At 42.1% G+C, this 27098-nt stretch overlaps 1 long non-coding RNA gene across 1 annotated transcript; it reads right to left on the bottom strand.

Annotated features, from left to right (window-relative positions):
- Positions 1–2104: 2104 nt before the first annotated feature.
- On the bottom strand, positions 2105–18672 carry LOC306668252. The gene is made up of 7 exons (XR_013765787.1): positions 18601–18672; positions 18213–18264; positions 14422–14498; positions 5428–5497; positions 4283–4334; positions 3335–3419; positions 2105–2361 (listed from the first exon to the last, which is right to left on the bottom strand). It is a non-coding gene; the product is annotated as an uncharacterized lncRNA (long non-coding RNA).
- Positions 18673–27098: the final 8426 nt, after the last annotated feature.

Genomic DNA, 27098 nt, shown 5'->3' with positions numbered 1-27098 from the left:
GGACAATCCTTGGGAATGCTGTGACATAGAGAAGGCATCAAGGTGGGCCTGCTGCCTGTGCCTGCAAAGAGCAAAAGCCATTTGCCCAGAGAGGTGTGGGACCAGCTGACCATGACCCAGCACAGGCATATCAAGAAATCTAAAGGGTCAAAATAAAAGTCACACGCCAACTACAAATAAATTCCCAGGGCTCAAACCAAACTGCTCTAAAAATAGATACATCTAGAAAGAATGGGAAAATTCACGACTCTAATATCAAATGACTCAAGGTAAATGAGAAAATTTCATGACTGTTTAAACCTTAAGGAACTGAAAGACATAATTGTAAGAATGAATTCTGATCAATAATATTAAGGAAAAGAAATAATTTAGAAAGGAGGTAAATGCAAGGCCCTGGGTTCAATCCCCAGCACCACAAAAAAAAAAAAAAAAAAAAAAAAAAAAGAGGTAAATGGTTACATTTATAATGGACTAAATACTCTGAAGGCTTCAGAACATAGGTAACCACTTAAAGGGAATGACAACTGGTTTTGATTATGAGTAGCAGTTGTCTTCTTCCAATGCAGGACAATAATCAAGGCCAGGATAACAATAGATTAGAACAGATACAAGGGAAGTTGATGAGGGAGAATACTCACTAAAGAATGGGAAAAGTCTAGAGTCGGCCAATGTAGGAAATGAGGTGGCATATTTGAGGATTGCATAGAAACACCATAATTGAATGGACTGAAGTCAGGATGAGAATAAGTAAACACTGGAATGTAGGTTCCACAATGAGATGTAAGAAGAAGCATGGTGAAGGGTTGTGTCTTATAAGAGAAGGAAGTTTCAAGAGAGGGAACATTTCAAAAGAAATTAAGCAAGAGATGGTAAAAAAATTGGGGAGAAAAAAATGATTGAGGTCTCAGAAAGAACACAAAGCAAAGATACAAAGCCCAATCTTAAAAAATCAGATTTTTCTGGAAACAAAACAGTGCTTTGGAATTGTTACTTCAAGAGAATTCTGAGCACTGACTCGAAATGACGAAGGCCAGTGATATTCTAGTAAAATTCTGAGCTTAAAGAAAAAGAGAAATCCCTCAGGGTATCTAGAATGAAAGTGCAAATGACATAGAAGAAAATGGAAAGCAGAATATCTTTACTCTTTCAGAGAGAACCCAGCTTTACCTGAAGGAAACAGAGCAACACACTGAAGATCTTTCAGAAAAGACATGGGTCACCGTGGATTTGATAACAGATGCACTGATTTTTAGGAATAAAGGCCCTGACATCCCAGGGGTCGTGGAAGACCTGGGGTGATAATTTTCCCAAGTTCCCTTCCAGAGGAACAAACAGAATTCAGGGAACAAAATCCCGTGCTAAATCAGAAGTTACTATGTAAGAAAAATATGAGGGGTAGGAGGCAGGAGTGATCATGGTGGGGGCCTCTGGGGGGACTGCTTTGTGATTCATCAATATCCCTCGTTTTCCTGTAATGTGTTCTCTTTTACAGAAAAAGGTTTAAAAGCAACGGATACAAGCAAATATTTAATACAAAAACACTGAACATTAGAGGATCAATAACTGTACAAAGTGAACCTAAATGTGTACGATCGTATGCACTATTTTTACATGCAGAAGAGAAGCAGCAGCCAAGTGGCTCCTCCTCCTCGGTGGCCTGGTGTCCAGACACTGCACAATCCCCTCTTCTGAACCCTAGGACCATAGATCCCTGTCCTTCCAGGTGTCAGTGTAGGATTCTGCAACACAGACCCAGGTGTGGCGTCCCTGGGAAGACACCTAGGCAAGGGAGGAAGTGCTCACTGGGGAGGGTGTGGAAAACCAGGTTGACCAGAAGGCTCCTTCGGCCCTGCAAGGTAACCTGCCTGGTGCCCTCTGCCGAGTGTGTTGTCCATATGCTACTTAATCACAGATAGGCTTGCAGGGTGCAGTGTCCCCTAGCTAATGCCAGGGCTTTTGCAGAGCCCACAGGATGCACTGTTTGCATGAGGAGAAGCCCTACCCTGATTGCCTCCTCTTCACCCTTTCCCCAGAGACCTGAAAAGGGAGTCAAGTCCACCCAATTATCTAGTGTATATCCACCTAATTATCTAGATACATGAATGTCCTCCAGGACTGAGTTTCCCTGGACATTCGCCTTAGCAGCCCTTCAGGGGCTACTCCCCTGGACAGTGAACCTGAAGCAGAGGAAAGGGACTCTCTAGGATGCTGGAGTGAACACAGCTGGGTTCCCTGAGCGTCAGCAGGTCTGATGAAATAGGGTGGTGCCAGGATCTTGCCCCCTCCAGCACTGCCCTCTGTAGAACCCATCCTCAGACTGCTTCTTGGATCAGATGCCCATGCAGGAGACTTGAGTCCAATCTCCACACCAAAAAGAGAAAAAGAGAAAGAAAATCACTATGCTTGATCAAAAAACTATAAACTTTGTGGTTTTAGCAATTCTTGTCTAGCAATTCTGACTGGATAAGGTTACAGAAAATTTTGCTTTTTAAACACCATGAAGCCATCTATATCTGTATTTTTTAATTTACGAAAACATAAATAACTGCCATCAGAATAGATTAATTACTGTAATTCCTTCTGAGTTTGTGTGTTTTTCACATTTGACATACTGAACACCCTCTATATAACCTCAGTTTCAGAAATGGTGCAATAAAGGACAAACCCCCATGCACTCCTCAGAGACTGAGGGACCCTGAAATTTGAGCTATTTACTCCCAGCCAGGTTTGCAGAGTGCAGTGTCCCCTAGCTGATGCCAGGATCTCTTCAGAGTCCACAGGGATGCACAGGTGGGCCAGCTGAACTCCCTGCTTGCAGTGAGGAGGTCTACCCTACCTCTCTCCTCTTCACCCCATCCCCAGAGACCTGAAATGGAAGCATCAATTCCACAATATCCCATGGCATCCATCCATGAGCTGGGTGCTCCCCATACTCCTTGGGCGTGGGACCCGTAGGGATAGGATGATGACTACTCCAAGAGTACCTTCCACAAAGAACACAACAGAGTGAGCACATGGTGGCCCTATGGATACCTACAACCTCTCCTAGTTAAGACAGGCAGTGGAGGACTTGGCCTAAAAATCTTAAGGACTTCCAAGGAATGAATATCCATCCATTCCCTGAGATGTGTTCTCAGGGCATCCTTCATTTGCCTGCACTGATTTTAGCCGTAAACTTATCTGCCCTTGCGTGGTGACATGCAGCGCTGGCCGCAGCAGTGCTCTCCTGGGTTCTGCTTGCTTTCCTCAGCGCAACAGAGAATCTTAAGGAAGCAATGGAGAATACGTGCATTTATTTGACTTCTGCTACCCCACCCGCTCTCTCCACACTCACATTTCCTCTTTCTGTTCTTCTTCATCTTGTTTAACTTCCTTGATCCCTTTCTTCAATACAGGACAGGATTCACGGAACCAGATTCCTGGCAAAAGTATTTAATTTTTTAATTAATTTTGACAGAAGGAAAAAAGAAAAAAAAACATCAATCATACATGTTTAGAGCCGGCCAGGGCAAGAGAACCCAGATGTGGGGTACCCAGAGCTCAGTCGTACTTCTGCACCAGCTCTTTGCCTGGCCATTCAGGGTTCCTCAGCATGGTGCAGAAACCAGGGCAAGGAGGGTGAGGAGGCCTAAAGGGAGATTTAACGAACCAGGAGTTTGGAATTAGATAAGGAGTGGAGGTGAAGAAAGTGGCCAAGGATGTATTTCTCAACAATCAGACGGACCCAGGAGAATGTGAAGAAAGTCCAGAGGAAATAGTCTTTAATTTCCCCATACCCGGGAGTGTCTTTTGAACAAGGAGTGGACAAGAGGACAGAACAGAAAGTGTTGTCATAAGACCTGATAGTGCAGAGGGGAGAGTCGATTTCCTACCCTATATCCGGCACATGCAAGAAGAACTTTTTATCCTGTTTCATGTAGTACATCCGAGGGAGTGCATCCCACTAGATTTCTTCCATTGTGATTCAACACCCAAAACCCAGATCAAAATCTCTTGTTTACAATTCCCAAGAGATGCTAACCAAGTGCTTTGATGTCTGGGAGAGGCAGAAATGGGACAGAGCCGGTCTTATGAGGAAGACTGTGCTTAGCTAGTAGAGTAAGAAAAGAGGTTACCAACAGAATGCTTAAATCCAGTAGAATTACAAGCTCCTACTCCTATGTCATTAAAATATGACAAAGAATGTGTATTCCCTACTTCTTTTACATACATCCGTGTTTCAGTCTCCAAATAAGTAGGCAGACGCCCTTTCTCCCAGGGAACTTTTCCTATTGGGCCCTACCTGCAGTCTTCAACTTCACTGCTCAAACCGTATCATCTGTTGATGATCCAATCTGTAGAGACACAAACATGAGCAACAGCATTTTTTGAGATGTAACTCACCCATTTTTCTACTCCAGTTGAGGTCAGTTCTGTCCTCAGGGTATCAACATTGTGATCCATTCCTGCACTCAAACTTACTTCTTGCACTTACAGAGTCAAGAGACTGGATCATTTGACTCTTACATCTCCATCTAGGCAGTGGGAACAGTAAACTAACTTTCAGAGTCAGCTATAGTGAGATTTGAAAGAATTGATTTATCTAAAGTGTGTACTAGTGTTGGATTTTTTTTTTTAGAAAATTGACACTTGAGCTGTACATATAAGAAAATACTTTTACACATATTTTCACAAGCACATTCACAATCACTACACATGGACTTGCCCTGAGATACCTCCCAACCCTTATGCATACATATCCACACCACCAAAATGATATAGCTGATTTAAGGACCATGCTAGATGGGCAAAACTCTTTAATGGATTATCAGCTTATTTCACCACCACACCCCACTCCTTTTTCCAACACCGTTCTGGAATCAGGAGGGTTTTCTAGATAGACATAAAGATAAGAAACCCCAACCTCCCAGTACTTAAGATTTTTTCCCTCAACATGTGTGGGAGTTAGGAAGATGTATGATTTTCATTTGCTGCAGAGTCCAGTTGCAATAACAGAAAGGGAGAGACTATGAGGATCAGATCATGTCAAGTCCCATGGCCACAGGGTTACTTTTTACTAGAGATATTAGAAAATGGGATGAGAAACAGTGATACAGTCAGAGTCTCCAAGTAAAGCATAGAAAAGACACGAGCTTCTCATGGGAGATTTTGCAAGTACACTTTGATTGACACATACAAAATGCTTTTTCAACCAGGAAAAATGCTACTGAGGAAATTGCTCTCTACTATTCAATAGGCAACAGATGCTGTCTGTCAGAGTGATAACCATCTCAAATCAGGCATCGGTTATTAATAGGCTTGCTGTTGAATTAAGTTTATAAGTCATCTATAATGTGCATGACCAGATTTTCAAGTCTGAATTTGAATGAAAAGGAAGTAACCAATGAAACATTTATGTCTTGGACAAGGAAGGGCAGTCAGTCTTACCTTGTGAATCGATGGGCCTCATCCTTTCCCTTGTCACATAGAACTGCCTCCGACAGGACCTCATGAGAATCTAGCAAAAGAACTATGTAAATCTCAGTACCTCGGTATTACTGAAGGAGTGCTCAGGGGAATTTCTAGTGTGGACAAGGGCTAGAATGGAAGAGGATTCTTGATTTACATGCAGTTGCTGCTGGAAAATAAGCTCTTTAGTGGATAATAGAATGAGAAAGACTAGACAAGGAAAAAAATGAAATACAAACAAAAACGCTCAGAGAACTACAAGAAGAAATAGATTCATCTACTAGTACAATGGAAGAGGTGAACACTCCTTTATAAGTACTTGACACATCCATCAGGAAGAAAATAAGTGAGTATAGAGATGAGCCACATATCTGTTATGTGTCAAATTTCAATATGATGATGTATTGGAATAGGGTGAACTTCTTATTCAATATGACTACTGTTCTCATAAGAATAGGAGAAAGATCCACAAGGAAAAATTGCCATGTGATGGGGAAGGCAGAAAATTAATTACTGTAGTTACAAGCCAAGAAAATCAAGAATGGCAACCAAATAAGCAGAATCTAGGAAATGACAAGGAAAAATTTTTCCTTGCACATTTCAGAGGGAGTATGGCCCTGTCTAAACCTTTATTTGGGATTTCCAGCCTTCAGAATGCTGAAACAATATGACAAGCCAACCAATCTGGTCCTTGGTCATGGCAATCCTAGGAAGCCAATAAAATTGCTATTAATCAACTAGAGTTAATTGACATTTGTATATCATGTGACAATGGGAGAATACACTTCTTTCACAATATCAGTGAAACATTCACTAATATAGATCATACAGGTGGAAGAATATTGTGGTTCAGGAGAATCAATAGTGCTACCCCGGCTCCCAAGTTCATTAATCACTTCTGCAGCAACAAACTAAGAGGCATTAGAGGTTGAATTAATACTTGGACTACAGCAAGCCTATGTGGTGAAGCTGAGATAAACTGACAGCACAGAAAAAAGAAACCCCACAAAAAAGAGAAAGATTAATATATCTCAACAGACATACAAGTCTAAGAGTTCTAAAACATGAGGAAACAGGCAAACAAGTCCCCCCCACAAAATTTACAAATCCTCCAAAAAGGAATGCAAAGATATCTAAGGGGATGAAATTCCAGAGAAAGACTACAAAAAGAAAAATGATTATTGAAATGATTAATGGGCTAAAAGAAAATCCAAAAATGGATCAAGGGAGCAAGTACAGGTGGTTAAAGACCATTTCAATAAAGAGCTGGAGATTCTGAAAACATACCAATCAAAACTTTAGGAAATGAAAGATACAATCAATCAAATACAAAATTCATTCAAAAGTATCACCAACATATTAAATTAAGTAGGAAAAAGAACTCGGGTCTTGAAGACAGGGTATAAAACTTGAACACCCAGTAAAGGGGGAAAAAAAGACCATGATCAGAATATACAAGAAGTCTGAGTCGACGTTAAGAGACCAATTTAAGAGTCATTGGAATTGAAGAAGTGATGAAGATACGGTCAAAATGGCATCAAGACCATTTTGAATGAAAAAATAGCACACAATTTCCCAAATATGGTGGGATGAGATAGACATCCACATATAGGATGCATATAGAAGAGCAAATAGACAAGATAAGAAACTCTCACAAGGCATATCATAATCAAGAGAATAAGAAGAGAAAATTAAAAGCTGCAAGAAAAAAAGATCACATTTAAAAGAAAACCAATAAGCCTTACTACTGACTTCTTAAATCAGACTCTAAAGTCCAGGATGGTCTGAAATGAGATAATCTAATCTATGAAAGAAAACAATTGCCAACCAAGTTTTCTTTATGCAGCAAAGCCATTCCCATTGAAGTAGAAATAAAAACTTTCATCATCAATGTGAAGAGAGAGCCTACAGAGTGGGAGAATATCTTTGCCACTTATACTTCAGATAGAGCACTAATTTCCAGAATATATAAAAAACTCAAAAAACTCTACACCAAGAATACAAATAACCCAATCAACAAATGGGCTAAGGAAATGAACAGACACTTCACCGAAGAAGATCTACAAGCAATCAACAAACATGAAAAAATGTCACCATCTTTAGTAATAAGAGAAATGCAAATGAAAACTACACTAAGATTCCATCTCACCCCAATTACAATGGCGATTATCAAGAACACAACAATACGTGTTGGCGAGGATGTGGGGGAAAAGGTACACTCATACATTGCTGGTGGGGCTGCAAATTAGTGCAGCCACTCTGGAAAGCAGTGTGGAGATTCCTTAGAAAACTTGGAATGGACCTACCATTTGACCCAGCTATCCCACTCCTTGGCCTATACCCAAAGGACTTAAAATCAGCATACTACAGAGATACAGCCACATCAATGTTCATAGCTGCTCAATCCACAATAGCCAGACTATGGAACCAAACTAGATGCCCTTCAATTGATGAATGGATAAAGAAACTGTGGCATATATATACAATGGAATATTACTCAGCCATAAAGAATAATAAAATTATGGCATTTGCAGGCAAATGGATGAAACTGGAGAATATCATGCTAAGTGAGATAAGCCAATCTAAAAAATCCAAAAGATGAATGATCTCACTGATAAGCAGATGATGACACGTAATGGGGGGTGGGAGGGGGGCAAGAATGGAGGAAGGAAGGATTGTATAGAGGGAAAATAGAGGTGGGAGGGGTGGGGAAAATAACGGAATGAATCAAACATTATTACTCTATAAATGTATGAATATGCAAATGGTATGCTGTTACTCCATGTACATGTATCCCATTTGTTTACAATTAAAAAAATAAAAAAGAAAGACAATAATAGATAATTACCCATTAAAAAAAAAGAAATAAAAACTTTCCAAGATAAGGATGCATTAAAAGAGTTCATGAACACTAAGCCAGCACTATAGAATATACTGAAAGTAATACTACAGATAGAAGACTGTAAAAACAAACCCCAGAGCTTCCAAATTGATTAAACTCACCAGAAGAGCTGTCAAGTGAATGAAAATTAAGATGGAATTAAAAATATGAACCAAGTGCTGGGTTGATGGCTCAGTGGTAGAGTGTTGCCTAGCATGTGTGAGGCACTGGGTTCAATTCTCTGCCAATATACAACTCTCAGTTTGACACTATATAAATATATGAATAAAATAAAGGTCCATATAAATAAATGAATAAAATAAAGGTCCATCAACAACTTAAATTTTTTTAAATATGAACCAAATCAAAATGACAATAAATAATAAACATATTTTCATAATAAATCATAAATCATCTCAACCCTCCAAATAAAAGACAGTCTTTCAGAGTAAATTAAAAAACAAGGCCCCACTATATGCTGTTTGCAAGAAATTCATCTTATAGGCAAAGGCAGGTTGAAAGTGAAAGGATGGAAAAAGATATGCCATGCAAATGGAATTCAAAAACAAGCAGGAGTAGCTATGCTCATATAAGACAAAACAGATTTCAAGTAGACAAGGAATTTCACTATACACTGGTAAATGAAATGATTCAACAAGAAGATATGACAATGGTAAATATTTATGCCCCAAATGTTGATGTGCCTAATTACATAAAACACTATTCAATATTAAGTCCCAGATACAAATGAATACAATAATTTTAGATCATTTCAACACCATTCTTGCTAATAGACACATCATCTAGATATATAATCAATAAAGGCACTTCAGACATAAATTATACTATCAATCAAATAGACCTAAAGGCAACTCTAGAATATTTCATTCAGTGAAAGTTAAACTCAATTTCTTCTCAGCAGTTCATGGTACCTTCTCCAAAAGTGACCATATTTCCAAACACAAAGCAGGTCTTTGCAAATTAAGAAAAACAATATTAATCCTTGTATCTCATCAGATCATAATGAAATAAAATTAGAAATCAACAGCAAGAAATATTATAGAAGTCACATAAACACATGGAGATTTGACAATACCCTTTGAAATGTGAAATAGATCATAGAATCAATAAAAGGAGAAATACAAAAATTTCTAGAATCAAAAGAGTAGGGACACACATACCTAAATCTCTGGGACATTGTGAAGGCAGTTCTAATAGTAAAGTTTATAGCATTACATGACCAAAAGAAAAATCTGAAAGATCCCAAATAAACCATCTCATGTCACATCCCAAGGCCCTAGAGGAGCAGGGACAACTAATGTCAACAAATCTTAATATCAGCAAGCAACAGGCGATAAATTCAGAGCTGAAATTAATGAAATAAAAAATAAAAATACAGAAGATCAATGCAATGAAAAGTTGGTTCTTTGAAAAGTTAAAGTTGATAAACTCTTAGCCAAACTAATCAAAATGGAGAGATGACTCAAATCAACAAAATTGGAGATGAAAAAGGAAATATCACCACAGACATTTCTGAAATCCAGAGGATTTCTAGACACATATGACCTATCTAAATTAAACCAGGAGGATACAGAAAATCTAAACAGACAAACAATAAACGATAAGATTAAAGCAGTAATAAAAAAAAAAAAAAACCTTCCAACCAAGAAAAGCCCAGGACTAAATGATTCTCAGTTGAGTACTACCAGACCTTTAAAGAAGAACCAATGCCAGTGCTCTTCAAATTATTCCATAAAAAAAAAGGAGGGAACACTCCCAAATTAATTCTATGGAGCCAGTATTTCCCTGATACCAAAACCAGATGAAGAAGACACATCAAGGAAAAAAAATCTATAGACCAATATCCCTAATAAACCTACAGGCAAAAATCCTTACTAAAATATTAACAATCTGTATTTGAAAAGACATAAAGAAGATTGTACACCATGATCTAGTTGGTTTCATCCCAGGGATGCAAGTTCAATAGATACAAACTAATAAATGTCATTCATGACATAAATAGAATTAAGGGGAAAAATCACATGATCAATCTCAATATATTCAGAAAAAGACTACCAAAATCCAAGACCCATGCATGTTAAAAACACTGAAGAACCTGGGTATATAAGGAACTTTCCTCACCATTATAAAGTCTATAAATAGCAAACCCCAAACCAACATCATAGTGAAAAGGAGAAAAACTCAAAGCATTTTCTCTACAATCAGGAACAAGATAAGGAAGTCTGTTTATATCATGCATATTCAGTATAGTTCTTGAAACCATAGCAAGAAAAATTAGGCAAGAGAAGAAAATTAAAAGGATTAAAGTAGGAAAAAGAAGTCGAATTATCTCTGTTTGCAGATGACATGGTTCTATACTTAGAATAACAAGAAATTTCACCAGAAGACTTACAGCGCTGATTTTTAAAATTTTTAATTTATTTTTATTGTAAACAAATGGGATACATATTGTTTCTGTTTGTACATGGAGTAACAGCATACCATTTGCGTAATCATACTTTTACATAGGGTAATGATGTTTGATTCATTGTTATTTCTTCCTTCCCCCCACCCCTCCCACCCCTCTTTTCCCTCTATACAGTCCCTCCTTCCTCCATTCTTGTCCCCCTTCCACCCCCCATTATGTGTCATCATCTGCTTATCAGCAAGATCATTCTTCCTTTAATTTTTTGAGATTGACTTATCTCACTTAGCATGATATTCTCCAATCTCATCCAATTGCCTGCAAATGCCATAATTTTATTATTCTTTATAGCTGAGTAATATTCCATTGTATATATATATACCACAGTTTCTTTATCCATTCATCAATTGAAGGACATCTAGGTTGGTTCCACAGTCTGGCTATTGTGAATTGAGCAATTATGAACACTGATGTGGCTGTATCTCTGTAGTATGCTGATTTTAAGTCCTTTGGGTATAGGCCGAGGAGTGGGATAGCTGGGTCAAATGGTGGGTCCATTCCAAGTTTTCTAAGGAATCTCCACACTGCTTTCCAGAGTGGCTGCACTAATTTGCAGTCCCACCAGCAATGTATGAGTGTACCTTTTCCCCCACATCCTCTCCAACACCTATTGTTGCTTGTGTTCTTGATGATCGCCATTCTAATTGGGGTGAGATGGAATCTTAGAGCTGATTTTTTAAAAACTCAGGAAGGTAGCAAGATACAAAATCCATATACCCAAAAAAAATATATATCAATAGATCTCTAATACTCCAACAATGAATCGGCTGAAAAGGAAATCAGGAAAATAATTCCATTCACAATCCTCAAAAAATAAGTAATAAGATACCTGTGGACAAACCTACCAAAGGATGTGAAAAACCTCTGCACTAAAAACTAGAACACTGAAGCAAGAAATTGAAGGATTTCTTTAGAATTTATTTTTATTGTAAACAAATGGAATACATGTTGTTTCTGTTTGTACATGGAGTAACAGCTTACATTTGCATATTCATACATTTACCTAGAGTAATGATGTTTGATTCATTCTGTTATTTTTCCTTCCCCCCCCACCCCTCCCACCTCTCTTTTCCCTCTATACAGTCCCTCCTTCCTCCATTCTTGCCCCCCTCCCACCCCCCATTACGTGTCATCATCCGCTTATCAGTGAGATCATTCGTCTTTTGGATTTTTTAGATTGGCTTATCTCATTTAGCATGATATTCTCCAATTTCAACCATTTGCCTGCAAATGCCATAATTTTATTATTCTTTATGGCTGAGTAATATTCCATTGTTTATATAGCACAGTTTCTTTATCCATTCATCAATTGAAGGGCATCTAGTTTGGTTCCACAGTCTGCCTATTGTGAACTGAGCAGCTATGAACATTGATGTGGCTGTATCTCTGTAGTATGCTGATTTTAAGTCCTTTGGGTATAGGCCAAGGAGTGGGATAGCTGGGTCAAATGGTGGTTCCATTCCAAGTTTTCTAAGGAATCTCCACACTGCTTTCCAGAGTGGCTGCACTAATTTGCAGCCCCACCAGCAATGTATGAGTGTACTTTTTCCCCACATCCTCTCCAACATCTATTGTTGCTTGTGTTCTTGATAATTGCCATTCTAATTGGGGTGAGATGGAATCTTAGTGTAGTTTTGATTCACATTTCTCTTATTACTAAAGATGGTGAACATTTTTTCATATGTTTGGTGATTGCTTGTAGATCTGTGAAGCATCTGTTCTTATCCTTAGCCCATTTGTTGATTGGGTTATTTGTATTCTTGGTGTAGAGCTTTTTGAGTTCTTTATATATTCTGGAAATTAGTGCTCTATCTGAAGTATGAGTGGCAAAGATAAAGAAATTGAAGGATTTAAAAGATGAAAAGACCTCCCATGTTCTTGGATAAACGTAATTACAGTCAAAATGGCCACATTGTGAAGAACAATCCATAGAATTACTGCCATCCTCATCAAAATACTGATGATGTATTTCATAGAACTAGAAAAAAGTCATAAAATACATAAGGAAGAATAAATGACCCATAATAGCCAAAGCAATCCTGCTCAGTAAGAGCAATGCCAGAGGCCTCACAATACCTAATCTCAAATTATACTACAGAGCCACAGTAACCAAAATGTCATGGTACCAGAATAAAAAATAAAATAAAATAAAAATGAAGACCAGTGGAGCAGAAGAGAAGACACAGAGACAAATCCACAGGCACAGTCATCTGATCCTTCACAAAGGTGCCAAAAACTCATGCTGAAGAAAAGATAGTCATTTTAACAAATGGTGCTGAAAAACAATATGTAGAAGAATTAAACGAGATTCCTGTCTCAGTTTACATGCAAATCAATTCAAAGTGCACGAAGACCTAGGAATTAGATCAAAAACACTGTGACTGCTAGAAGGAAACAGGGTACACACTCTGACACATTGGCACAGACATCAATAAGACCCCTAAAGCTCAATAAGTGGAATGGCATCAAATTAAAGTTTCTGCCCCAAGTGCCAAAAGGAAGCCATATGCAGGCAAGGGGTTGTAAAAGTCAAGTTTCCTTAAGGAGAACCTGCGGAAGAATTTGACTTTGACAACACGGTCAAAACTATAACTAGTAGAAATAACGATATTTAAAGCTTTCCAACACAAGAACCTCACAGAATCGCTAATACTCTACACTCTATAGACATTTGAGGTCAAATAGAAGATGAAAATAATTTCTTGTATGCTCCCGCAGGAAGATAAGAACATTGAAGGGGGGGGGGGGGAGGAGAGAAAGAAAATAAAACTGAAGCTATGCAAATTAATGCCTGATTTTTTTAGTGTTTTTAAAAAATTTGTAATATTTCAGTCTGATTTTTGCTTTTTATTAGCTCTATACAATCTGGTTAATAAGCTACTGATTTAGTTTTATATGTAAGCTACTATTGATCTTTTTTTCTTTGATGGTATTTGTTTCTCTGTTCTCCTTTTACACTCTCAATTTATTTTTGGATGTTTGGTTAAATCTTTTCAGAGCTTCGTCCCCAGGGCAAAATGTATTCCCCTTTAAACACTGTAAATAAATGTCTGAGGGGTGCACACTTTTAATCTTTTACTAGTTGCTGTGAGATGGCTGTGTACATTAATGAGCACATTTTTAAATACATTGCTTGCAGGGAGAAAATTACTGAGTTATGACCCAGAAAAGGGCCTGCTGGTTCTGTGTGGTGGTTAAGCGTTACTTCACACAGTATAGAGATGAAAAGACAGCAAAAAATAACTTCCTACTTCCTGATCTTATTGCTGCAAAACCTCAGCGGGGAAACCTCCCTCCGCTCTCTCCTCCTCCTCCCGCCCTTCTCCCTCATTGCGGGGTTCAGAGAGCGCGTGGACGGTGGATGGGAACAGAGCCACGCTTTCAGGTGAGCAGCGGTGCACATGCCTGTCACTTACCCGGGGAAACGGTGAGGAGCTGTAAGCGCTAGCATAACACAGTATCACCGATAAGAGCGAGGAGAGACCCTTGAAATAAGCATTGATTCAACATGGCAAAACGAAAAGAGGAGGGAAAGGGAACTTAGGGAGCCGTGGAGAACATGCGCACTCGTTCGCTTCTGCGCCCCCTCCGCTCTCTCTGCACTTACCCTTCGTCTTCTTCATCCCCTTTGAGTTCCTTGATCCTTTCTTTTCAATTCAGGATAGGACTCCTGGAAGTACACACCTGTGGGAAAGAAATGTTTGGTTTTTTTTAACTGCCTAACCTTGACGGATGGAAGGAAGAGAGAAACCTTGCACGTCCAGACACACCCAGGGCAGAAGAACCCAGGTGTGGGGTGCCCAGAGCAGAGCCACAGATCTCCAAGGCCCCTTCCAGCAAGCGGGGACCTAGCTTGTCTGACTACAACCCCAGCACCCTGCCTGGCGGCGCAGGGTTGCTCAGCATGATTCACAATGGTGAAGAAACCAGGGCACAGCTAACAAAGCGGGTGAGGAGGTCTCCAGAGAGACTTAGCAGACATGGAAGACCCAAGGACCTCGAGGATCTGCTGAGACCAGCACCTTCAGGAAAAGGCACAAAAAGTGGCCAAGAGGGAACTGGGAAGGGCTGCATGAGAAGAAATAGACACGAGGAGGAAATAAATTACATGCAGACTGCTGGTGCCATTATCTCATTCTCAGGATCTGTGACACAGACTTCCCCATGCACAAGGGCACCGATGATACTGGTGTGGCCGTGGGGAGAGCAAAGCTCAGAGCTCCCTCTTCCTCGTTTCTGGACTCCTGTCTCCAGGTCTCAGTCACTGCCCCTCTGCAGTGAGGTCTGGTCCAGAGTTCACCACTGTGTTAAGGAAGGGACGACTGTGTCCCCCTGTTCTTCCCAGAGGCTGCCATTGTCTCCAGGATTTTCTGGGCATGCAATGGACTCCCCTTCCCTGACATCCCCTTCATACCACCTGTCTCTCTTCTCTTTCCTTGTTCTTTTTTTTTTTTATAAATTTATTTAAAATTTTTTTATTATTATTTAAGCAAGTGGGATACATGTTGTTTCTCTATTTGTACATGGAGTCAAGGCATACCATTTGTGTAATCATAAATTTACATAGGGCAATGTTTTTTGATTCATTCTGTTATTTTTTTCCCTTCCCCCCCACCCCTCCCACCCCTCTTTTCCCTCTATACAGTCCTTCCTTCCTCCATTCTTACCACCCTCCTTATCCCTAACCCTAAACCTAACCCTAACCCTAACACTAACCCCTCCAACCCCCCATTATATGTCCTCATCCGCTTATCAGCGAGATCATTCGTCCTTTAGTTTTTTGAGATTGGCTTGTCTCACTTAGCATGATATTCTCCAATTTCATCCATTTGCCTGCAAATGCCATGATTTTATCATTCTTCATGGTGGAGTAATATTCCATTGTATATATATGCCACAGTTTCTTTATCCATTCATCAACTGAAGGGCATCTCGGTTGGTTCCACAATCTGGCTATGGTGAATTGAGCAGCTATGAACATTGATGTGGCTGTATCTCTGTAGTGTGCTGATTTTAAGTCCTTTGGGTATAGGCCAAGGAGTGGGATAGCTGGGTCAAATGGTGGTTCCATTCCAAGCTTTCTGAGGAATCTCCACACTGCTTTCCAGAGTGGCTGCACTAATTTGCAACCCCACCAGCAATGTATGAGTGTACCTTTTCCCCCACATCCTCTCCAACACCTATTGTTGCTTGTGTTCTTGATAATCGCCATTCTAATTGGGGTGAGATGAAATCTTAGGGTAGTTTTGATTTGCATTTCTCTTATTTCTAGAGATGTTGAACATTTTTTCATGTTTGTTGATTGCTTGTACATCTTCTTCTGTGAAGTGTCTGTTCATTTCCTTAGCCCATTTGTTGATTGGATTATTTGTATTCTTGGTGTAGAGCTTTTTGAGTTCTTTATAGATTCTGGAAATTAGCGCTCTATCTGAAATATGAGTGGCAAAGATATTCTCCCACTCTGTAGGCTCTCTCTTCGCATTGCTGATAGTTTCCTTTGTTGAGAGAAAGCTTTTTAGTTTGAACCTATCCCAGTTATTGATTCTTGCATTTATTTCTTGTGCTATGGGAGTCCTGTTAAGGAAGTCTGATCCTAAGCCAACATGATGAAGGTTTGGACCTACTTTTTCTTGTATAAGATGCAGGGTCTCTGGTCTGATTCCGAGGTCCTTGATCCATTTTGAGTTGAGTTTTGTGCAGGGTGAGAGATAGGGTTTAGCTTCATTCTGTTGCATATGGAGTTCCAGTTTTCCCAGCACCATTTGTAGAAGAGGCTATCTTTTCTCCATTGCATATTTTTGGCACCTTTGTCTAGTATGAGAAAATTGTATTTATTTGGGTTTGTGTCCGTGTCCTCTATTCTGTACCATTGATCTTCCTGTCCATTTTGGTGCCAATACCATGCTGTTTTTGTTACTATTGCTTTGTAGTATAGTTGAAGATCTGGTATTGAGATACTCCCTGCTTTGCTCTTTCCAGTTTCATTTCCCTTTGTCAGACTCCACTCTCATGCGTTTCTCCAATATGGGGACATCGGTGGAAAGATGAAGGCTCCACTCCACCCACGCCCAGGGGCACCTGTCTCAGGACTGAGTTGTGTTGCTGCTATGGGGGAGAATGGCAAACGCACATCAAGTGAGTTTTCTGGGCCTGGGGCTGGGGGAGGCATTTATCCTTCCCCGAAAAATCCCATAACTGATGATGGATTTAAGCTAGAGTAACTTATCCAAATCCCCTGGTATGCAAGTAGCAAGTACACAAGTGGCAGCAGGTGTGTTTACGGCAATATAACAGAAATGGGATCTGCCAGGATTTGCACTAAGCTGTGGAGGACTGAGACGGGAGACCCCTGGTAAACCTGAGAACAGGGAACAGGCTGAGACCCAGCTGAAGTGCAGGAACAGGGCACTGCTGCCGGGAAGGAGCGCTGGAGAGACAGGAGCGGTGACATCCAGGTCCTGACGCCCAGAGGCTCCTTCCTGAGCCCGTCCAGTTCCAGAACAGGTGGCCCACAGGGCCGTGCGGGCCTGGAGGGGCTTGAAAGACAGATGGACACAGGACTCTCAAATGAAAGCCAATTCAGGTTTTTCCCCTAATCCCAGGATGTAGAAATTAGAGGAGAAGTGAAGGTGAGAAATGTGGTCAAGGATTTATTTCTCGACTCTCGTCTTCGGAGGTATCAAGAAGCATGTGTGGGAAGCCCAGAGGAAAACATTCTTGAACTCCCCAAAACCTGGAACAGCCTTTGAAACCAGGACTGGACAAGAGGAAGGAAGAGAGAGCGGTGGAATAAGCCCTCAATGTGCAGAGAGAAGGGTCAAATCCTGACCTGGCACAAGTAAGAACTTTGTCCCTAGTTTCAAGCAGTACCTCTGAGGGAGGGTGTCGCACCAGATGCCTTCCATCGTGGTTCAGTGGGGTTCAATCCCCAGAGCCTCGTTTCCAAGAGATGCTGACCAACTGGAGTCAAGTCCTTAGGTGTTTGGAAGAGGCAGAGGTAGGAGAAAGCAGATATCATGAGGAAGGCTGAGATCAGCAAAGCGAAAGAAAGAAAGAGAGAGAGAGAGAGAGGGAGGGAGGGAGGGAGAGAGAGAGAGAGAGAGAGAGAGAGAGAGAGAGGGAGGGAGGGAGGAGAGAGAGAGAGAGAGAGAGAGAGAAAGAAAAGAAAGAAAGAAAGAAAGAAAGAAAGAAAGAAAGAAAGAAAGAAAGAAAGAAAGAAAGAAAGAAAGAAAGAAAGAAAGACTATAAATAGTATGCTCAAAGCCTGGTAGACAGACTAGCTCTTATTCCTGTGACCTCAGAATAGAAAACAACACGTATTTCCTGTTTCTTTCCCTTTTATCTCCCATACCTCAGCCCCCAAATAAGCAGGCAGCCCCGCTCCTCCCAGGAATCTACCTGCAGTCTTCATCCTCACTGCTCAAATCCTGCCTTCCGCTGATGATCCAACCTTTAGAGACACAACGTCAGTTAACAATGTTAAGAGACCCTCACCCCTTTCTTCCGTACCCCTTAAGTTCAAGGTGGGTGGTATGGTTGGATGTGTTTTGCCCGCAAAGGTTCGTGTGCTTGGGGGCTTGGTCCTCACTTTGGCCTTGTTGGGAGGCATGAGCCCTGGAAGCAGTGGGGCCTGGTGGAAGGTCATAAAGGGCACCACCCTCAGAGAGATGCAGCTCGTCTCCTCACTCCCTGGTTAGTTCCCTCAAGGGACGTGTGTTACAAAGCAAGCAGACCAGGCCCCTGAGTCCCCACCCCCGGCTCCAGGTCTCATCCATCCTCGTGTCACCTGTAACGCTGCGATGCAGCCCAGTGGGCTTTCATCTTGCCAAGCAAATGCAAGTGCCATGCTGTCATATCGCCACACCTGTGAGTTAGGCACACCTCTGCCTTATAATGTCCCCGCCCTCAGGTGTTTTGTAACAGCAGTAGAAAACAATCAAATACCCTAGATTGCACAAGATCCCCATGATCTGCCCTCTGTGTTTTCGACTCTCCCTGGGTTTGGGGAAGTCAGAGGCCTTCAACAAGGCATTGCAGTCAGTCGCAAGCCTTGGAGTGAGAGAGAAGAGTTGAAGGAATCACATTTCAACTTCTTGCTTCCACTGGCCCAAATTGCTCTCTTCTGCACATGTGGAATTTCAACGATGATGAACACATGTGGAGAGCGGAGACTTGAACCAGGGTTTCCTGATTGCCTTGTGGCTGCATTTGCACTGGGAACTTCCTGTGTGAAGGTACAGGTCAAGATGGCCTAGTTGCTATGGTGACGCTGGCCACAGGAGGCTATGTGCAAAGATGCGGAGCTGTATCAGTCAGGACCCTGAGCTTAGGAACAGAGAATTATGAGCATAACAAGATAACCTTAATGTCTCACCAGTCCTCCATCTTTCAGATTGCCTGCTCTGAAGAAATGACCTTTCTGCTTTCCCACAAATACCCTTTATGTGCTGGGCTAGCTCTGAGTCAGTCAAATTCCATCAGGGGTTGGCTACCCACCTGGCCCCAACTTTTTCTCTCTAAGTGTGCCTGTCCCTCTTTTCTTCATCCTCCACCGCCCCTCGCCAGTTTTCTGAATTCATGGCCATGGCTGAGAGATAAAAGGGCTTCAGCAAACACATTTTGTGTGACGAGTCCAGTGAATAGGCCCCGTGCCCTTTGCAGAACAGGTACCCATGAGAGGACTGGAATGTTCACTGTCCATTATGAATCCAATGCATGCACGTATGTTAGCACTTGAAATATGGCTAGTGGGATTAAACTCTGAGGATTTAGTGGTATTTGTTTAAATTAACTTAAACATACAGAGCGCATCCGTGTAGTGATGGTCCCACTGGAGGGCAAAGACCTAGAGTCCAAAGAGGTGGAAGATATGGCCTCCCATACCTTGTTTTCCCCTTGCAGAGGAATTGGCTGGCCTGATACACTCACTCATTTATAAGAAGTCCCTGGGCACATGCCCAAGAGCCAGGAGTTCTGTTATGTCCCAGAAACACTCCATCAGTGACGTTAACCTTCAGGCCTATGTGGCTCCCAACATGGCCTGGCACACCTAGTCTAGAAGCGATGAGAAAACGGGGTGCGGAGAGGGGGACGCAGCCACCGTCTTCGCATGCCCCCATCATGGGTCAGAGCCTGTGTGGGTACCTGGCTCAATGTGCGGCACTACGGGCTGGATAAGCTGAGGAGGAATCCTTTCCACACCTGAGCATGCTCTCTGCACAAGGAGATACTCATCAAACGCTCCTGGGGACTAAGAAAAGGCAGCCTGTGAAGAGCCAGGATGAGGATCTGCCTACCCAAGAGAGGAAGGACCTACATAGCATTTGCGGCTGACAATATGAAGACATATCAGAGGTGCTCTCAAAGTGATGTCTTCCAGGTCACACGAGGGAACAGCCAGGACCACCTGGACTGTGGGATCAGCCCCCATCCCCGTGCTGAACTCACCCTGCACTGGAGCCCACTAGACATGACGCAGCTGTGCCGGTTAGGCCCCTAAAGACTCCCTCCGATTTAAACATGTCTCTGGGTCACACAACCTTCAGCTCACATCTGCCTCCGATTCTTTCCAGAACTGGCTGTAGCATATAAGTGGACCTGGGGCTCATTGCAAAAAGAAGGGCCATGCCCAGCCCTCTGTACTTAAGATGGATTGTGGGAAGATGGATTCTAAGACCTTTCACAAAAAAAAAAAAAGAGATGAGAGGTTGGAGTAAGTGTCAAGAGTAAAGCAGCATGAACAACCCAAAGCCAGGAGCAAATGCAGAGACCTCCTGGCAGGTGAAGTTCATTACTAAACTAATTACCACTGGCCCATCAACAGGAGTAATGAGACACAACTCTGACCTTCTTCAAGCCCTGTGAAGACTTTCCTGGGTTTAGACAGGATATTTTCCCCCATGTTAACTGATGTTTAAATGGCATTCAAAGAGCTGCATATACACAAATTTACACTTCGATTGATTTACATGCATTCACAATCATGCTCTTATGGTGATGGCATTTTTGGTTGAAAACACTGACGTGATGAGATGGGGGAATATGTATCTAGAGGAAAAAAACGAAAACCCAAAAGCTCACATACAGGCATACTCAGATCGTCTCACATGGATGCACAGGTAGACAGACACCACCTTACGGGAACACAGTTGCTACCATGGGCTACGAAGAATGGCCTGAGTCCTTTCTCTGCCACCACACACACACTCCTCCCCCACGGCAGGAAGCTGGAATGGCCAGGGCTCTGCACCCTAAAGCCAGCAGGACTGTCCCACCCTTCTCCTCATCTAGATTATCGATCAGCAAGAAAGAGAGTCCAGGACACATACCATATTTGGTTCTTTTTGGATCCACCTGAATTTATAGAAAAAGGAGTCACATGAAGATCAGACCATGCTCCGTCCTGTGTGCACAGACCTTTTATTCACTTGGTGACATTAGAAAACCAGATGAAAGCCAGTGGTCAAGTCAAGGGAACGCAAAGGCAAGAACAGAGCAAGCTCTGCATGGGGGATGGATGTCTCAAGTCTATTTTGGCTGACAGTGACAAATTTCTTTTGCCAGGAGGGAAAACTGTAGCTCAGGAAAATGCAAGCCACCATACAGGGTGTCACAGCTGAAACTGTGATTTTTGAATTTTGCCTTCAATGAAGTCTCAGTTGGCAACGGATTCTCCCTTGAAATTCCCAAACCAAGGAAATTGTATAAGCCAGCCCTAATATATGTATATATTTAGATTGTCCTACCTTAATACAATAGGATAGGAAAAAAAATCTAAATAAATAATACTTGTCTTTCTCACAAAAAGAAGTAAACTTACCAGAGCACAAGACGGGTCCTCCGTATCCATCTCATCATGAGGAAGCTACTCTACCAAGTCCTCTGAGGGGACTGGGAGGATGCAGGGTGACTGGTAGCATGCTGATGGCGTTGCTCATGAATCATGCAGGAATATTACTTGATGTGGACATGGGGCAGGAGTGTAAGGCGAAGAAGAGGAGCAGGAGCAGGAGAGAAATGGGAAGCAGGGCCTTTGACTTTCCAGATAAGGGTGACTTGTCAGTGTGAAGCAGTCATTCTAAAAAATAAATAAATAAATAAATAAACACTCAAGTATGTGCTGTGCCTCAAGGACACAGTCCTGTGTCGCTTCCATTCAGAAGTTAAGTTACTTTGCCACTATCTCCTTCCTGTTGTCCAAAATTATAACTCTCAGGAAGAGTGGTAGGTGGTCGGCATTATTCAGTGGGTTATCAGCTTTTCTTTAACCCTATCCCCTCCTTCCATCAGGCATCAGGAGGAATCAGGAGGGCTTTCTAGAAATACAGCCAAGAAAGCCCAGCCTTTCTCAGCACTGACCTGTTCACTTGACCCGCGGTGGAGCTGAGAACACGTACAGTTTTCACTTGCTGTGGAGTCCACCTGCAGTCACAGACAGGAAGCCACTGTGACGATCATATATCACGCCAAGTCCCGTGTGCACAGGTCTGCTATTCACTTTGGGGACATTAGAAAACTGGATGGGACACAGTGGTGCAGGCAGTGGACCCCAAATAAAGCCTAGGGGGGCACTTGCCAAAAAAGACAGGAGCTTCTCATGGGAGATTCGGCAAGTCTACACACACAATTCTCGTTCAACCAGGGAAGGGTGCTACTGAGGAAAGGGCTCACTACCAAACTGATGCCGTCCCCACAGGAACCATCTGGAATTGGGCCCCTTTTGGTCATAGACTTCCAGCTGGTAAACCTCCCCCAGGGAAATTGTATAAGTCATCCACAGTGTACATGGTCAGATTTTCATGTATGAATTCAAATGGAAATGAGGAAATCACAAAAACGATATTTATGTCTCAGACAAAGAAGGACCACCTTACCTCAGCAACAGACTGGGCCTGGTGCTCTCCCTGGTCAGACAGAAACACCCCCATCCCAACCTCGAGGGAAACTAGTGGAAAACAGTGAAACTGCCAGGGCATTGGTGTTGCCCAAGAACTACTCAGGGAAACTTCTTGGGGTGAACCCGGGGATAGGGTGGGTGGAGGTGGATGAATGACTCAGGTGCTGCAGGAACGTAGTAGTGGACGATGGAAGGAAAAGGAGTGGACCAGGAAAGAAATGAAAATCCGAGAAAAAAATGGATGGGACCACAATGAGAAATTGGTTAATCCACTGTTACAGTGGAAGAGTTCAACACCCATTTTTTTAAAAAATATTTTTTAGTTGTGTGGAGAGACACAATACCTTTATTTGATTTATTTTTATGTGGTGCTGAGGATTGAACCCAGTGCCTCCCACGTGCCAGGCAAGCGCTCCCCCACTGAGCCACGCTCCCAGCCCTCAACACCCATTTTTAAGAATCTGACAGATCCACCAGGAAGGAAATAAGGATAGAGTTGATCTCGACAGCTCTGTTATGTGTCAGACTTTGTCCCACTGAATACGTGTCAAAGCCCTGACACCGGTCCCTCAAAGCGGGCCCTTATTTGGAAATAGAACTCAGTTAAGGTAATGTCATATTGGAACAGGGTGGACTCCTTTTCCGTGTGATTGCTGTTCTCATAAGAACAGGAGAAAGATCCAGGAGGGACAAACACCAAGGTTGATGGAGGCAGAGTGTGAAGTGGGGGTGGCTGCAAGCCAGGAGAGTAAAAGATGGCCAGCGAACCTGCAGGAGCTAGGACCAGGTAAGGAAGGAGCCCGCCCTAAGATTTCAGAGGGAGCATGGGCCTGCCTAAGCCTCCATTAAATCTCCAGCCTCAGAACCCTGAGACAGTACACCCAAGCCTACCAGCCTGGTCCTTGGTCATGGCAGCCCTAGGAAACTACCAAGCAACGAGGCCTAATTGGCATTTGTACACTGCTTCCTCAACAGTGAGAGAATACACTTCTTCTCAAGGTCACTTGAGACATTCCTCAACATAGACCACGTTGTGGGCTATAAAACACCTGGACAAGTGTGAAAGAATACAAATCATACAAAATGAGCTTTCATACCAACATGGAATTAAACTACAATTCAGCAACAACAACAAAAAAAAGACCTGGAAAACTCCCCAATGTCTGGAGTTTAAACAACACATTCAAACAACAGATCAAGGAAGAAGTCTTCAGAGACTTCCTTCCTTCCTTCCTTCCTTCCTTCCTTCCTTCCTTCCTTCCTTCCTTCCTTCCTTCCTTCCTTCCTTCCTCCCTCCCTCCCTCCCTCCCTCCCTCCTTCCCTCCCTTCCTCCCTCCCCAGGGATTGAACCCAGGGGCACTCAACCACTAAGCCACATCCCCAGCCCTTTTTTGGTATCTTACTTAGATACAGGCTCTCACTGAGTTGCTTAGGGCTTGGCTAAGTTGCTGAAGCTGGCTTTGAACTCGAGATCCTCCTGCCTCAGCATCCCAAGCTGCTGGGACTACAGGCATGTGCAACCGTGCCCAGTTTATTTCATATTTCGAATAAAAGGAAATTAAAATTTGCCTTGTGAAATTTGTGGGATACAGTGAAAATAATACTCAGAAGGAAATTTTTAGCATCGAATGCAACAGTATAGAAGATAAAGAAAACAATATTCAAAAATTAAATTTGGAACCACTGTTGCAGAAAGAGACCTACTTCAGCTCACATTCAACCACTGTGTAAGCATTCACTTGAGGTTTGGTTTACTATAAAGAGTGTAAAAACTTTAAGTTGCAAATAGATCTTTACTTTTGGAGTTTTAGGAATGCTGATTGACTTAATGAATTTAAATCTGTACCCATCAAATAAAAGGAGAATATGGCAAGGAACATTTAGTTTTCTCTGAACTATGTAACTCTGAATAAACTAAAATTATTGATGAATGAATTCAGACTGAATCTCCAGCATACCTTTATCTGATAGCTCTGTAGGGTGTACACTTTTGGATGGTCAGAAGTGGATTCCTCTGGACTGTGGCTTGCAGTAGTCAGAAGATATCTTGACCATGGAGTAACCAGATCATTGAGGCAAGATCCTGGGAAATGTATTACGATGAAGACAGCTGTTGACAGAAGACCATTAGGGCAATTAGAAATAATTGACTCAATGTCCGAACTTTTTTATCAACACGTGATAATTTCACATATTTGGGGAACAACATGAAGTTTCCCTACATGTGTACATTATGATATCACATCCAACTCATTCAATATTTCCATTTTTGTGTGTGTGGTAAGAACAATCCCATCATTTACAACAGCGTGTATGGACCTGGAAGACATTATATTAAGTGAAATAAGTCAGGAACAGAAAGAAAAATACTGGTCAATCTTACTCAGAGATGGAATTTTAAAAAATCGATCTCATAGAAGTTGAGAGTAGAACAGCAGCTCCCAGAGGGTGGTTACTGATGTTACAATGAAGTACCATCTTTTGCTCTCTTGTACAGTCAGTGACCATATAATGAGAATAAAGGAATTTGAATGTTCTTAGAGTTCAAACCTTTGATCTCATTTTTCACCACTGGGACAGCAAAGCACCTGAGTCAGAATTGGGTTTCAGAAAGGCCATGCAGTTTGGCAGGAACTTAACACCAAACTGACGGTTGTGTGAGAAAATGCCTTTACTGAGGTGAGATCATACACAAAGATGGAACAATGGCCAAGAGCACAGAGCTGGGGCTACATGGGCTGGGTTCAAATCTGGTGAAGCTGTGCACACCTGAGAAAGTTAGACCCATCTGTGCCTCGGCTCCCTGTTTGGAGATGTGGAAATGTCCATCTGGCCTATATTGTGTTAAAAGGCTAACAAAAACTAGGTATAGGCGAAGCCTTGAGGAGACAAGTGCTTCATAATTGCCCTAAAATACTCATTCATTAAATGTCTGGAAGAATAGCCAATTTTTTGATTGTGCTGGAACACAGACATGGCTTCAGAGCAGTGGAGTATCAGAGTCTGTTCTTCAGCCTTCAGTCGGGGATAATCTTTGTAGCTATGGAGAACACCTTTTATTTCCTATGGCCCCCATATCTTACCCAAGAGATAGTAGGGCAGAGGCTGTAACCCCAAATTTACCCTTTAGGTGGGGAATTAAAAGTGGGAGATTTTTCCCAGATTCACAACACTGATGGGTGATAGATCTGGGACAGGAGTGGAGTTATTTCCCTAGGGACAGAGAAACCTGAACAACTGAGTCCTCTAGTTAATGCCTCAAAACCATGAACCAAGAGTTCTTCTCACTCTCAAATCCTCCTGCCCCAAGGTTTCCTAGGGAAGTCTGGTGTCCCAGAAGATCTGACTGAGCTAAAAGAAGTGTTGAAATTGTTAACTGTCTTCAGATTTCACACCTAACCTGAAATATGATTATTTCATCCAAATGAAACCTCTCTGAAGGACAAAGGAGATGTCCACACTTGTGCCCATCCTGCCCCAGCATCTTCTCACTGTTAACTGCCAATCAGTGAGCCTTCCTGATGAGCAGTTGACAACCCCATGGCTCCCAGCCTGGCTCAGAATTCAGGGCATTCCAAACCAACTGCCACTTGATGACTGTTTCGAGAATTGGCTTTCTTCCTTGTAATCACTCCCAAATGAGTAGATAATTCTTATTAATGGGTCAAGTGGCCCCCTGGGCTGGTTCAGTGTAAGAAGTTGGCATGTGCCCATGTCTGGGGACTATTGATCTAAGCCACTGTCTGAGCGCTGGACAACTGTCTGGCTGAGAACATGCACCTCCCACCAGCTCTCATTGAACAGATTACTGCTCATGAGCTTCCCCATCCCCCACTAGATCCTGCAGGTCCAGGGGACAGAGTTTTATCTACCTTAGAGTAATCCAACCATAGCCATAGTCTGTGAATCCTACACCACTACCCTCCCAGAGGACCACCCAGGCTTTGGCATTATGACATCTATGTTCGTAAGAGTTTGGCCTCTAATTCCCCTTTTGAAGGATATCTATTGTTATATACAGTATCAAAACCCTCAGCCAGGTGTGGTGGCACACGCCTGTCATCCCAGCAACGTGGGAAGATGAGGCAGGAGGATCTCGAGTTCAAAGTCAGCCTCAGCAAAAGCAAAGCACTAAAGCAGCTCAGTGAGACCCTGTCTCTAAATAAAATACAAAATAGGGCTGGGGATGTGGCTCAGTGGTTGAGTGCCCCTGAGTTCAATCCCCGGTACCCAAAAAAAAAAAAAATTCTCCTGATCTGATAAAGCAGTTGGGTGTGCTTCCTGGTATTTCTTCTCTCAAACAGTATGAAACTGACATCAGAAAATGTATATTTTTCTAAGTTAAGAAGCTCTTTAAGGCAACCAGCTGGATAGAAGAATAAAAAAAT

This window comes from Sciurus vulgaris, assembly GCF_902686455.1.
Source record: "Sciurus vulgaris genome assembly, chromosome: 8".
Taxonomy (NCBI): Eukaryota; Metazoa; Chordata; class Mammalia; order Rodentia; family Sciuridae; genus Sciurus; species Sciurus vulgaris.
Note: the sequence above shows the minus strand (reverse complement) of the source record. Positions and strands in the feature narration are given on the sequence as shown.